Here is a 12,020-nt window from a genome sequence, read left to right on the forward strand (position 1 = left end):
AAGTGTGATACCCTTAGAGAAGAGTACATTTCTTTTAAGGGAACAGTTCAATTGAATTTTTATCAACTGACCCCACCCATGGAAGCAACGTGGAGGTCAAGAAAGAATAAATGACCAGCGCCCCTGAGCACCCATCCCCACTGCCTCCAAAGTCATCCACTTTCTGACTTCTAACAGCACAGGGGTTGTTTTGCCTGTTTTTGAACTTTATAATATGACCACTACAACAACTAAACAACATAACTAATAATAACTGACCCCTTCTCTGTGCCAGGCATGGTGCTAAGTGCTTTATTGCAACAATGCATTTCATCCTCTCAGTAATCCTGCAGATTCTGCTACTGTCCCCGATTATCCATGAAGAAGCCAGAGACATATACTATGAGTAATCTGACCAGGATCACAAGGCTACACACCTAGATCTGTTGGACTCCAAACCCAGCTCTTCCTGCCCACTGAAGCCCCAGGCTCCCATTTCAGCTCCGGGAAACAAACGGGTCACTGCCTCGTACAGACGGAGGCAGGGGTAATACGTTGCTCATCTGGGTTTCCCGATGTGGTTAATTCCTTAGTCCTTTTAGAAACATTTCATGTGGGATTCTCTACATAGGCTGTCACAAATACATTTTCTTTTAAGGGTAAAACTTCATATTCTAGCCGTGAAGAGAAGGTTACAAATATTTCACGTTTTATTTTAGTACACATGCACACACATACACAGATCTAATGGTCTTTTGTATCAGAAAAATGGAGCAACACGTGTGAGTGGTAACAAAAATAAATAGTCAGGCCCCCTCTACCAGGCTGCTTATTTAGCTTTGCAAAAGTTGAATGTTGTGCCATAATATTCTCCCCTAAACTCAGTCAGGATCTGCCTACACACATTCCAGAGAAGTAAGAAGGTGGGCTGCTGTGCGTCAAATGGAAGGTCAGAGGCCACTTCTCCGTGAGTCCCTGTTAGATGCTGCTCCAGCCTCATGGCCTGGGCTCAGCCTCCTGTTTAGAAAAAGGGATAGTCTCTTCATCTAGATGGAGCTTCACCCATAAAGGGAAAAATAATATTAAAGCATGAGGCAAAGCATTTCCAAAAGCCTTTTGGGGGTTACTGATCTTCCTATCCCAGAATCCCTCCCTTTAAAAATCTAAATTGTGTGGGAACAAATAGCATGTTAGAGACTGATACAGTCAGTTCACAGGCTCACCTGCATTGTGAGTTAAATTCAAACTGATATCATGTTTAGTAGTATCACAGACTTTGTACAAGATAGACCTTGCTCTCTAGACAAATGAGACATGGTCAAGATGAATTTTAAACCTTTGTAGAAATTATTTATTTCTCACGTACTTTCCATACTAAAACATGTCTAGACTCCAATGTTCATAGCAGCATTGTTTACAATAGCCAAAACATGGAAGGATCCTGTGTCCATCGACAGATGAATGGATAAAGAAAATGTGGTGTATACACACACACACACACACAATGGATTATTACTCAGCCATAAAAAGGAATGAAATTTTTCCATTTGCAGCAACATGGTTGGACCTAGAGAATATCATAGTAAGTGAAGTAAGTCAGATGGAAAGACAAATATATAATACCACTTATCTGTGGAATCTAAAAAATAATACAAATGAACTTATTTACAAAACAGAAGCAGGTTCACAGACATAAAAAACAACAACAACAACAAAAAAAAACACTTATGTTTACCAAAGGGGAAAGGTGGGGAGGGATAAATGAGAAGTTTTGGATTAACACATACACACTACTATATATCAAATAGATAACCAACAAGGACCTACTATATAGCATAGGGAACCGCATTCAATATCTTGTAATAACGTATAATGGAAAAGAATCTGAAAAAGAATATATGTGTGTGTGTGTAACTGAATCACTTTGTGTGTACATCTGAAACTAACACAGTATTGTAAACCAAGTACAGTTTAATAAAAAATGTCTAAATATGTAATACATACAGTTTTGATGGCAGAACTTTGGCCCTGTTGTTGCTGAATGCTCTTAACGTAGGGCCCAGTGCCAGCCTGCATTACTATTACAGGACAGTGTACCTTACACTGAGTGCAGAATTTCAAAGCAACAGCATATGTAAGTATGTACACTAGGAAGTCCATTACTAATCCCCCCTAAGACTTTGGATAACTGGCCCTGAAAGAAAATATTGGGCCAAGGACAAAAGACACTCTAGATATTGATATTTATGTATTTTCTCTCTAATGCAACTGGAAATCTTTTTAGTCAATCTACCATATATATTATTTCGGAAAAGAAGTAACAATGTCTATTCATCTAGGAAAAAACTGATCTTAAAGCTGTTAAATTCATTTTTAGCTCCTCTCACGGCAGCTCCTGCAACAGAAGCCACTACCTGTAGAAAGTTCATGGGAGCGAAGGAAAGCCTTGCTCGGGCATATGAAATGCACTCAAGACCAACATGATTCAGTACTGATGGAAAGGCCAAAAAGTAATTCAACAATGCTACAAAAGTAGAATTTTCTTTTATTTTTTGAAACGTACAATCAAGCCAGAACCACATTCTCTAGTGCAAACGGTAAATTATGACAATAAAAGCGCTGTCCTAATTCACATCCAGCAGGGCCTAGGCACATGGTTAGAATTGGGCTTGCAGTGGGTGGTGGAGGTCACGGTAACTGACTCCTCCCTCCGAGAGGCCGACAGGATGGGTATCCAGCACCCTTGAAGGAAGGAGGCAGCTGAGTGTGTGGAGAACAATTTTATGAAGCCACAGGCCAATGAAGGACAGAGCATGAACAGGAAGCCATGGCACTGGCTGCAGATTCAAGGCTGGGTCCTCTCACACCAGGGGGGTCCATTCAGGGTCCCCAGCTGAGTGTAACACAAGAAGTCTTGGAAGTTGCCGAAGTCCCTGTAATTACTATTAGAGTGACACCACCACCCCTCACCGGCCACCACCCCCCGGGGAGAACAAGTGCTGTCCCTCTCCTTCCTGTGACCTTGTGTCTCATTATTCATATGTGAAAATGGAGCAATGCCACCCTTTTGTGGGCACTGTTGCATAGAAATGAAGATCATTCCTCGCCTCTTTATTCACTTAGGTGAATTTCTTCCCTATGTTTCATGATTATATAATGTGGCCCCGCTAACCAGCATTCCAAATGTAACCACTGTATACTTATCTACTCTAGAAAACACCTCTTTAGGAGACACTTAATTTTATGTCCTTCAGCAACAGAATGACATAACTAAATCGGATGTGTTTCTTTGAACACATTTAAAACACACGCCTAGCCCACAAACTAATAAAACTAACGCTCGTTTTTGCCACATGTAGATATTTCATAGCTCACTTTTCTCCTTTGTCTTCTCTCAGATCAACTTTTTTAAAAAAAGTTTTAAAGTAGAGAGCTTCTCAGAATTTTTCCTCACGACAACATAGGCATTGATTGAAACAATTTCATGTTTTTGAAACTGAACTAGAAGAAAACTTTATTGGTTTTGAGAATACAGACCAGAGAAATCACTACATCTTCCCATTCTCTAGAGCCATTACAAAAGGAATTAGAGTAAAAGGTAACATATATTCCCAGAGGTTGGGCCCTGACAGGGGAGGGCAATAAATACTTTGATTCTGGAATTTTTGATTCCCTTTGTTTATATATGTGAGGCCCCTGTGTTTTTTCCCAAAGACTTTCAGCAGGACAATTTATAGCTCTTGGCACTCTGCCTCAGTACTTTCCTAGGTGTAAAACAGAGAAAGGAGGCACAGGGGGGCTTACTTCCCAACAGATGTGTGCTTGCAAATGAGGTGATAATACACAGAATGCAATCAGGAAGGCTCATGACACATGGCCTGTCTAATTGTGAACATGTAATTAAGGTAGAGTGGTTGTATGGCAGATTTAATTATTTTCAAAAATATGTCTGACTAGCTTTTTATATATTGATGGACAGCGTCAGTGAAAGACCTCTCATAAAATCTGAGAACAAATTGGTTGTGACTAATTTTTTAAAAACACAAATGATTCTTCTTAATTTCTAGAAGATTAGAAACATATAATCAAATGTAGTTAGTGGAAAACACGTATGTGCATATGTGCACACAAAAGTACGAATTCCCATTGATTTTGTGTCACTTAGAAAATAGCAAATACCTATGTAAAAGTTTCCAAAAGCATTTCACCAGTCTGAGATTTAATTTTGATTTAATTTTGATTCTATTTGCAAAGTAGAGAGGGAAGGGTAAATATTTATTGGGAACATGTTATGGATAAATTTGGTTTTAGTCATTTAAAATATCATTATAGGTTTGTTTTTTTTAATTTGAAGATAAAATCAAGCTAAATGGCAATGAATTGATTTGAGGGTTAAGTTGGCTTGGTTTTAATGTTATTGGCCTAAACACTTTGACAAGAAATTACGATGGGAGTTCTATCTTTATCAGCTATTTTTCAAAGCAGTTTTATTGTATGGAATGATAAGCCATGATATCTTAGCCCGGTTAAATAACTATGAAAAATTTCTCTTTAATAACATCTGTTATTTTTCCATAAAATAGAGGCATATTCTAATTAAACATACACAATAAAACTGTTTAAGCTGTTTATCAGACACTTTTTTATATAATTCATTTAACAGCTATGAGTATCCATGAATAAACCTAGATGACATTTTTTCCATTTACAGAATCTCACTGGGTTGCGTAGAAATGTGTCCCTGGTTTCCATATCATGTTAACAGCAGAGCAGAAACACGCCTTGGTTGCCCCAGTACATAGATACCTCTTGAGAATTGGTAAAGCTTTCTGTGCAAAGGAGTTCCATGACTGTGTTTCTTTTAAAATTCAAATGGAAAGTTTAAGCATCAGATATTTAATCATTTCATTCCCTACCAAGGCACCGAGTGAGCACTTTTAATTTTTTCAGGAATTAAGCTATTTTAATCTCAACATTTCTGCTATTGGCTAATATTTATGAATTATAATTCCATGGAGTAGATGGGGCCCTAGCAGATGAAAGATTAGGTATAGTTCTTGCTTTCAAGACTATCCCCACCCCACCCCAGGTCTTTGAACCCTCAGAAGTCTCCCCACCTGCAAACAGTCCAGATCTAAAAATTATGAGCTGTGGGTAAGTCCAATATTTCACCATTTAAAACATGTTGTCAGAAAAAACTGGGGAAGAATGAATGGGCAAAAAATGATTAAGTGGGCATTGAGTATCCTTACTCGGTTCACCCATCCTTTTGCTTGTCTTTAACTGGGTCATTTACAACTGCATAGAGATAGAAGTTAACTAAGAAAACACAGAGCAATGCAAACATTTCCTATCTATAACCATGCAAAGGTTTCCTGCTCATGGCAATGCAAATCCATTTTGTTCTGTAGAGAATACAAACCCTGTAAGTCAAACGCTCAACTGAACCAGCTGCAACGTCTTACCCATCCCCTTGTTAATAAATAAGTTAAATAAAATCTTTGACTTAGCTTCATTTTACGTTTGCGTGAGAATTAGGATTCTACGTCCTAAAAAAAAAATCCTTTAATAGTGTTTCTTGGTAGCCTTTTGCTCTTCCTGCTGGCTATGTCACCTCTTGAAGCTGCTGTCCTTTCTCTATCTGGTGTGACACCAAGCATGACACACAAATTCCCCGGAACACCACTGACGTAAGGTTACCGTAGTTTCCTGGCTTTATTTTGGGGTCTGTGATCGATTGGAATATAAAGGGGCCCCACAACTGCAAGAAGATAGTTTTCAGCTTGATGTTTTAGCCTTGAAATGTACACAGATCTTGTATTCTAGCCCATAATACAGCAGCATTTTAGCATTAAAACTAACACTTTGTACTAATGAATTATATGGGAAAAGAATCTAAAAAATAATGTATATATGTATAACTGCACTAACACAACATTGTAAATCAACTATACTCCAATGAAAATTAAAAATAAAAAAAAACTAACACTTTGAATTTCCGTGGAGTAAACGGATAGTCCTTTCTGGCTGCCTGGGTGCCCTGAACAGCGTAAGCCTGCAGTCTTGTGATCCACACCAGCCATCACAGGTGCTTGAGGGAAGCTAGCGTCAGGTGGACGTCTAGGGGGCAGTGGCACCCCTGTAGGCTTCTCTGACCTCCTGATTGGCTCCTTATAGGATTTCTCTCCCTCCTCAGTGCCTACCCCTTGGCCCCCTGGTGTGGTGGCCTTAGCGCTGGCCTTTAACAACTGTTTCTCTTTCTAGCAGGCCGAGAGCACCAGGTAAGCAGGAGGTAAGACACATATGCAACAGAAGAGGTAAGACAGTGAGGAACTCTCTGGAGCCTGAAGTGCAGGATCCTTAGCACAAAGGTTCAGTCCTTTCACATTTAGCCTTTCATGGGTCTTTTATTTAATTCCTGGCTCTGAAGTTTCTGTGGGCTAGCTCAATAATCTCCAGGACAGGGGTGTCTCCCTCCACCTCTCTCTCCCTCTTGCCCTCCTTCTTTCCCTCCTCTCTCTGTTGCAGGTGGAAGGTAAGCATGCCTGTGGTTGGAAGACTTCACCAGGTAAAGCACAAGGGGTGTCACGTGAGATGAGGCTGGAGGGGTCCATTAGAAGGACTTGGAAGCCACACCCAGCAGTGTGGACTTAGCCCCAGGGCAGTGGGGAGCCACTGGAGCCTTTTCAGCAGGGAGATGACATGAAAAGGACTGGAATTTTAGCAAAAGTGGCATGACTGTGGGATAGGGAATCTGCTGGACGGGAGCCAGGATGGAGGCCAAGAAGCCAGTGAGAAGGTTAGTAATCTGAGAGAAAGAACCAGGGCCGTGCAGTGAGTTCTAGAGAAACCGCAGTGCTATTGTGAGGGGTTCTCCAGGGAGCTGTCTAGGCTTTCGGCCCTGGAATTAACAGGTGGCTTGCTGTGCACTGAGATAAGGGGCATGGGACAGGGAGCTGAGTTGTAGTGAGCAGAGAGGCTCTTGCCACTAAATCACAGTCAGATTCATGTAGCTCTTGTTCATGTACAGTCTGGACCTGCACTTCTCGAACGCTAAGGCACATTCCACTTGAATCCCCTGGGCCCCTCATTAAACAGACTGATTCAGGAAGCCTGGGATGGGGCAGAGGTTTCTACCTTTTCTAACAAGCTCCCCGGTGATGCTGACGCCGGTGGTCCAGGGACCAGACTTTGAATTGAGTCTCTAGATTAATCAAAGTCTCCGCATCCTCTGCATCTAGAACAGTAGCAGCGGTTGGTTGGCGTGTGGTGGATACACACAAATGCATTGGGAGTTCCAGCACCCACAGCAAAGCCATCCCTCCCGGCACTCCTTCTATTTCCACAAGGAGGGATGTGGCTGAAACGGAGCCAAAGGGCCTGAGAAGTCTCCGTGGAGATCACAGCCCCTCCCCATTCTGGGGACCAGGAAGATGGCCTTTGGTCTCCACTAACTTCCATCTGAAGATTCAGTCAAGTCCAGGGTTCTCCTTTAGCATCAGATGGTTTGAATGAAAAAAAAAAAAAAAAAAAACCCTTCAGCTCTGAAGTTTGACTGGGTTCTGCATTTCAGGGGGAGGAATGAGCTTTTCATCCTTTTCCGTCTTCATGGACACGGAACAACATCAGAAAGAGAAGAAAGCCACCCACGCTGAGGAGAAGGGAGTCAGGCTACATCACTCCACTCAGGGTGCCACCTGATGGGAGCTCCCTTCCAGGATGACGGCTGGAAACCTCTAACCCGGGGGGGTGGGGGAGGGAGGATTATCCTGCTGGTATCCTGAAGAGTGAACAGGAAAACCTTCATTTTATTATTTCCTACACTCATCCAAAGATTGATACAATGGTTTGTTTGCCTTCGGTTTCATTTCCAGAATCATCCCCAGCAGACACAATTTAAACTCTAGATATTTCCCCACCAAAAGGCAACAAAGATGCTTCAGGAGGGTTCACAGAGATTCACCAGCTATGCGCAAAGAATATTACATGAGATCTACCACACTATACTACGCTCATGTGTGACTGAGAGTAGAAAACCATGGGGCACTGTGCTCTCGATCTGTGCTTTAAAAAAAATGTATGGCCATAAAATATGCATAAAGGGAAAGAAAAACCTTCCAGCTCCTAAATTTTGGAAATGGAAATAAAGATGAAAGAGAAAAAAAAATAAAAAGAATAAAAAATAAAACAAAATTTAAAAAATAAATAAATTTAAAAAAAGATGAAAGAGACACTTTCAGCCAGGATACGTGAGATTTTGTAGTCTGTCTGATTTGCTAAGAACAGTATTGTTCATGATAAATATAGCTCATCTTTTTAAAAACTCTGAATCTGTGATAGGAGTCTGGACATCTTTGTTTCTCACTAACCATGTTCACATAGTGTAACAGCATTACCTGGGTCTTTACCCTTAGTCCCTTCCCACTTGGAGGCCCATCATGCACCACTGCGCACCCTGGTCAGAGGTGCCAGGTGGAGGTGGGAGAAGGGATGGAGGGGAGGGGAGGGATGTCCTGGGACCCCCCGCCTCCCTCTACCTGCCTTTGCTCACCCCTACCTCATTCCCGAGAAAAGGTCTAGAGAGCTCTGCCTTGAATTTTTCATATCCAAACCAGGAGTGATACATCCCACCTGGACATCACATTGAGGCCGTATGGAGTTAACGAACTCCTACGAGTGACGTGGCTGGCACACCAGCAAGTGTTTCCGCTGTTAATTTCCTTTCTTTGCTTTCCTCCTGGCTCCATACTCTTTGCCATCACCCTAGGATTATGTACATTTCAAATGTAATTCTCTTTAGAAGAATAAATATTTTCTAGTGAAAAATCTATTTTGCATTTTGATAATGATCTAAAACATCTGGGAGTTATTGTTAATTGCTCTTTTTCTCATAGCCCATATCCAGGTCATCAGCAAATCCCGTTCACTCTCCCTGCAAAATATACCCAGCATGTGATCGCTTCTGCTGCCGTCGCACTCGCGCTCTCATTTACCGCCCGGGACTCCCGTAAATGCCTGTGCACGTGTCTCCCTATTTCTAGTCCTGACCCTCCCTTCCCCCACTGTCTTTTCTCAGCTCAGTAGCCACTGATGCTCCCAAAACGGAAGCCTGGTCCTCTGCTCAAATTCCTGCAGAGGATCCCCATGCCACAGAGACCCTACGGGGCTGCAGTGCCCTTGAGGCCTGGCTTCCCATTTCATCTCTAAGATGCCACAGCCCTACTACCCCGGCCCCATTCATTCAACCGAAGGGCCACACCACCGACCGCTGCTGTTTCGACATGCCGACCACGCCCTCACGCTAAGACCTTTGCTTTTCTCTCTGCCAAGGAAGCTCTTGCCCCAAACACATTTCACCAGCTACCTTTTTCCTTTCTGCATCTCTTCAAGTGCTACTTTCTCAGTGAGGCCCATTTCAACCACTTGCCCCTGTGCAGTACTGCTGCTCTGACACCACCACTCTTCTTTCTCCACTCTCCACATTTCTTCCATCCACCGTGCTTGTCACCATCTAACATGTGACATGATTGGTTTATTTATGATGATTAATGTAGGAATCCCTCCCTGCAACAGAAGTCCCATTAAGGGAAATTTTTGTTCACTAAAGTATCCCAGGTACCTAGAACAGTGCCTGGTGTATAATAGGCACTCAGTAAATACCTTTTGAATAAGTCAAGTTTTTTCACTGTTTTAGGGAAACGTGTTATTCCAGAGCTTCAGGGTTGTTGATAAATTCGACTTTATAAGGCATACTTTATTAGGTATATATTATACATGATGAAGATAAGTTCCATTTAAATTAAATTGGTTTGGTTTGAATTTGTATTGCTTTGAATAGTAGTGTAGGTCAGTGAAGGCCAATTACATAAAAAGAAAAGAAATAATTGAACATGAGACTCACTTTCCACCCCCCAGAGCAGATGATTTCTACCTGTTCTGATCCCTTATCTTTGCTAATGTGTCTCTTAATGGTAGGATGTGTCTTCCTTCAAGCCCTGCCATCGGAGACCGGCGGGCATCCCCTTCACCACCTACACAGGCACAGGACAGGGCTCGCAAGTCAGTTGGTTTTACATTGCTTAACAGAGACTTTTCAAATCCACAGAAAACATGACAGGAACATAAATGAGAGAATCACAACAGCAAAACCTACACTGTGCAGCATCCCAGGCCAGAAGACGATCGTGCATGTTTTAATTAGAAACCAGTCACCCCCATGACGTGGGAGCATACCCAAAATTGTTTCAGTGGTATACTTCCAACGGGTCATTCTCCAGTGAGCATTTAACTAATTTATTTTCCGTGACCAAAAACATTTAAATGATTCTAACCATGATTTCAAAATTTGCTACAATTAACACTTATTACATCGGTCAGTCTCCTCTCAACAAAAATTCACCATTGTACACTTCCTCCAAGAAATTCAGATTTAGATATTTTGGATATTTGCTTTCTATAAAAGTCAGGTGTGTACATTTGCCTTTGCACAGCTTTGTGTCACCAGACAGAAGCTTATCTCTAACTTGCATTTCCAGCTAACACTGAGAAAGGCTAACATGATCTGTCAAAGCGCCATGAATTTTCAAACCACTGCAGTTGTGAAATGTGAAGCATTAGATTTCCAAAGGAGAGTATCCTTGGTGTATCACTCAATATACTCATAAAAGCTGAACACATGGCAGGTCACGTAATATAAAGAACATGGGCTTTGGCATTAGATGCAGGTTTAAATTCTGCACGGGACTTAACCTGGCTTAGCCTCGGTTTTTTCATTTGTAAAATGGGATGAATAACAACATTTAATCATTATCAGTTGCCTAAATGCTCAACACAGGACCTGCTTCGCAGCGAGCATTCAGGAAATATTAGCTATTGTTGTCACAAGGATCATGACTGCCATTTTTATGTGAATGTTCTGATCCTGTCATATCTAGCTCAGTGACTTCAGAAAGCGTACCCTACTTCAGTGAGCCTTAGTTTGCTCATCAGAAATTGAGGATAGGGCTTCCCTGGTGGCGCAGCGGTTGAGAGTCCGCCTGCCGATGCAGGGGACGTGGGTTCGTGCCCCGGTCCGGGAAGATCCCACATGCCGCGGAGCGGCTGGGCCCGTGAGCCATGGCCGCTGAGCCTGCGCGTCCGGAGCCTGTGCTCCACAACAGGAGAGGCCACAACAGTGAGAGGCCCGCGTACAGCAAAAAAAAAACAAACAAAAAAAAATTGAGGATAACACCACATGCTCTGCAAGACTCCTATGAAGACTAAACCAAGTAATGTGTGTAAAGAGCTAAGCATAGTGACTGGCCCACGGTCGGGGGTCCAAAGATATAGGGTCTTGACCTCCCTTTCCTTCAGAAGGGTGTTTCCTTCCTACAGAAGGGTGTTTTGCGCACATTTTCTGTAAGACTGGAAGAAAACTGGTACATAAGTCAGTATGGATACTTACAAACTATAAAATACTGAGAAGAAGTTAACATATCCATCTATGAGGTCACGCAGCACACCGCATAAAACACAGTACGTAAGATCCAGCGAGAGCTGCTGAGGAATCCAAACTCAACCACACAAGTACTTCCAGCCACAGCACTGATCAGGGTTGAAAACGTTTGACAAGACCTGCCCATCTCGTCGCTGATTTCTCTCCTGCCTTCCACCACCTTGCTCGGATACTCAAATTAAAACAAACCAAACCCCTAGAACTCCAATGCCTATAGGATGATAGTAGCTAGAACCTTTCAAACCGGGTGAGATCCCAGCTCTTAAATAAGAATACACCCACTGGCAAGGTGTTTGTCTTCTTTACTATGTGGTACAGGCCATGGTCAATGTGCTTGACAAATCTCTGGGAAAGTTTGGAGAAATAATTAAGGAGTTTAACTTTATTCCTCTGCTGCTTTTCTCCCAGTCACATCTAAGACAATTGGGTCAAGGGAGCGGAAATGCAATTAAATTTAGCAAATATGTCTTGAAAACCTACTAGATGCACAGAAAGGAGTCACCCGTGTTTCTGAGTTGGAGGTGAAGTGCTGAGCACCATTCTTTGA

At 42.2% G+C, this 12,020-nt stretch overlaps 1 protein-coding gene across 1 annotated transcript in view; it reads right to left on the reverse strand.

The window, feature by feature from the left end:
• The window catches only part of DSCAM (DS cell adhesion molecule), a 737,093-nt gene that overhangs the window by 416,297 nt on the left and 308,776 nt on the right, over positions 1-12,020 (reverse strand). The gene's annotated exons all lie outside the window — the stretch shown is intronic.

Source organism: Neophocaena asiaeorientalis, unplaced genomic scaffold (genome assembly GCF_003031525.2).
Source record: "Neophocaena asiaeorientalis asiaeorientalis breed wild unplaced genomic scaffold, Neophocaena_asiaeorientalis_V1.1 scaffold45, whole genome shotgun sequence".
NCBI classification, from domain to species: domain Eukaryota; kingdom Metazoa; phylum Chordata; class Mammalia; order Artiodactyla; family Phocoenidae; genus Neophocaena; species Neophocaena asiaeorientalis.